We start from the raw sequence: 3,776 nt of genomic DNA on the forward strand, positions 1-3,776 counted from the left end.
ACCGCCACTCCACGCCAGCTCTTGCGACGACGCTACCCACACGGACAACTCGCCGCCGCCAGTGAATCTTATCACCGTTGGTTGTCTGCCCTCGGGGTTGGGTTGTGGAGGAGCGTCTACACCCGTAGTTGCCGTTCGTGGCATCTGGGAGTGGAATCGATCACCTGGCACCACCGAATTTCTCGCCGTCGCTCCTGCGCCGCCGCGGGCCCCCTATTCGCCGTGGTGCGACGTCGCGGCCACCCTAAACTAAGGTGAGGACGACCCTACGTTGTTCATCCTCGTCCCTTCAACGTCTAGCACCGGTATAATTAGATTTTGGGGCGCTAAATCCCTTGGGCTCCGTGCGCCGGTGGAACACCGCCGTTCGGCGTGGGTGGCGCCGCCTGAGTCCGGTGACCGATGGGGGTGATGGGGTCGGCGCCGTTTGATCCGATGCAAACGGCTGTGATTAGAACTTGGAGATACCCCTTCACATGATGGATATGATTCGTTGGATCTGGATCGAATGGGCTTCGTTCGATCCGCGCTATTTAAAACGGTGGCCATCAGATCTAGATCCGAGGATCAGCGTTGCATACCCGTTTGATTCGATGGGGATCTAATCTCGTCCGTCCAGACTCGATCGGGTGGCCCGTGTTGGTCGATACCCCTTCGCGGGATGTATTAGCAAAAGAGCCCTTCCAGTATTGATAAATCAACCCGCAGTCTGTGGAAATCTTGCACTAGACCCCCTGACCTTTCTGGGAAATTAGGCCCAGTCCAGAAAACTCGAAAAACAGAGTAAATAAATCAGAAATGCATTTTTAATACAAAAATAATTACTAGAACTTGTTTAATTTGTAGAAAATCCATATGAACTCCAAATTGGACCATTTCAGTTCCTATAATTTTGTAATATTATTCTCTATCAAATAGTACCACTGTTTTTACCTGAAATACACATTAAAATTTATTTCTCACTTAACCCTATATTAAATACATAAAATCTTCAGAAATTCATATCTTAAAATCTGTTACTCCAAATTTAATGATTCCAGTTCCTGTGATCTTATTTTAATGTCTAGTTTATTACTGTATATTCTATTTGCATGTTTGATGTGATGTTAATTTATGCTATGCTATGTATGTATTGTGTTGATGCGAGTAGACGAGCAGGCCACTGTGGAATCTGAGGTTCAGCAAGTAGAAGTAGCTGAGCAGGAGCTCGTTGAAGGCAAGTTGTGCCCTTGATCACTTCTTTTACCCATTCATGTTCTTATTAATCATAATGATCTGCATAGGTTAATTTTGATGGGACCCAATAGGATACCCTAGATTTTGACTATCTTTATACCTTGTTACACCACTGGTTTTACTACTAAATTTTTGGGTAGTACATGCTATTGCTTTATTTGGATTTGGGTATAAAGATATTTATGACTCATGACTACACTTTCTATTATCTGTTCATTATTTTATGTTCATGATAAGATCATTATGTTAATGGGAACATGGAGAACCACCCGGGAAAACAGTGCTACCACAAGGGTATAATGGGACGCCCTTGGCTGATTAACTAGGAAAGCTAGTGGATGACTACCTTACCCGAAAGGGGCAAGGGCAGTAGGGGAGTGGTCAGTGTAGGCAGGTCCTTGGTTGATTTTGCTGCGATGGCGGTCAGGCAAGAACCCTGCACTGGAGCTTCCTATAAACTGTAGCGGGTTTTCTGAAGCTAGTGGAACTTTGTAAAGGCCTCGTAGTGGTACCCTGCCTCGCTTCCTTGGTAGAGGTGTATGGAGTCTGATCAACTCTGTGGCAAATGGGTAACACGACTTGTGGGTAAAGATGCGCAACCTCTGCAGAGTGTAAAACTGGTATACTAGCCGTGCTCACGGTCATGAGCGGCTCGGACACTCACATGATTAACTTATGGAACTTAAACTTAATTTGTCATTTCATTGCATCTGGGATTATTTTATTATTACTTTTACTTATTATTATAATGGTTTGGTATTTACTTACACTTAGTAATTGCTAATAAAATTTTGACCAACTTATAAAAGCAATACTCAGCTTCAGCCTTTACTTCATTGATCAGCCTTACACTTCATGAACTCCCACCTTTGGTGAGTTCATGCCACATTATTCCCCACGACTTGTTGAGCTATGAACGTATGTGAGCTCACCCTTGCTGTCTCACACCCCCCACAGGAGAAGAACAGGTGGTAGAAGAGGAGTCACCTAACTCTGAGGCTTTCAACTTGATCTAGGTGGCGTTTCTCAGTCGACATTGGCGCCGACGATCCTTAGTTCGTTTTATATTTATTATTTTATTTTTGTAAGTCTTCCGCTATGTAATAAATACTCTGATTATTGTGACATTTATCTCTATACACTCTGTTATTATATATGTTGTCTTCTTTGGCGCATGTATGAGATGCACCCGGCTTTGTTCCTTAAAGCCCGGGTGTGACAAATCTTTCTCACTTGCTTGATGCATTAGGTGATAGGAGTTGTGTGCTAAACCAATTCCTGCATTTCATTCCTTGGATTTGATTAATTCCCCTTGAATCCCTGTTTTACAAAAGGTTTTTCTTATGCTTAGTCCTACTCTAGAAAAACAAAATGTCTTGTTTTCACAAAAGATGATGTGGCAACGTGGGTGGGATGTTTTCAAAAACAAAACTTGATGGTGAATCCATCATGGCCATGATGGGTTCAACATCGGAAAAGATGTACCTCTGCCAGGTACCAAACTTTGGGTTTGAAATGATTAAGCTGAGACCGGGCGGGTGACTTGCACGAGAAGAGAGTCTCGGTGTAGTGTCTGTGTCTGAGTCGATTAAGGACCGTGCTGATGTAGGCCTGCTGACCGAGGACCCTTTAACTGGTCACATGCCTCATCATGGGTAAGCTTTGCCTCGGGCAGACTAATACTAGAATAAGATAACATGCAATGGGAGTGGAGAGATGGCGAGAGTAGCGTGTACCCTCCGTGGCAAGAAGCTGGACGGTGGTGTATCTGTGCTCTCGGTTGGCGTGAACCTGATCTGGTCTTAAGAACCCCGGTGGCGAGTTGACATATGCAAGGGTTAAGTTCTACATATGTCGTGTGATTGGAGATCCTCAACTGAGTATAATCGATTCGGATCGCCGTAACTTCGCGGATATGAAGACTTGGTCACTGACCTATATGTAGAAATCCAGTAAAGATGAAGGGTTGTTAAGAAATTGGCTAGTGCAGGTCAAGTGATTGAACTAGGGTAGCAAGAACTCTAGTTGCAGGTAATTTTACTTAACTTGACAAATAAAACTGGATTTTTAAGGATCCACTATTAGTAAGCATTTCTGCAAACAGAGTCATTGATTATTGATAAGCCTTACATTGACAACCTTAAAGCCAGCATATCCTTGAGAGTCTTTTACTTTGTTGGGTAAGTCTTGCGAAAGTACACTTCGTACTCATGGCTTTGTCCCATTTTGTTTTAGGTGAAGAAGCAGCAAACTTTTGTTGCTTCTGTTCAAAGGTGGTACCCAAAGAAAAGAACCAAGACTAAAGCTGCCAGAGGAAAGGTCCTCCGTTAAAAACTTTTTACTGCTTATTCGGGAGGAGTTTTTGCCTCCCATGGTTTGTAATAATAATACTCAGCACTCATATATTATGTTCTGGTCTGTAACTATTAAACTCTGTCTTACTTTTCAATAAAAGTAAGTTATTGTAACTGCTTTCGCATTTCCGTATCTCTGATGAATTGTAATGTCTGTGTGACGGGTGAAACGCTCTTGGGAAGGTA

This window comes from Zea mays, chromosome 6 (genome assembly GCF_902167145.1).
Source record: "Zea mays cultivar B73 chromosome 6, Zm-B73-REFERENCE-NAM-5.0, whole genome shotgun sequence".
Classification (NCBI taxonomy): domain Eukaryota; kingdom Viridiplantae; phylum Streptophyta; class Magnoliopsida; order Poales; family Poaceae; genus Zea; species Zea mays.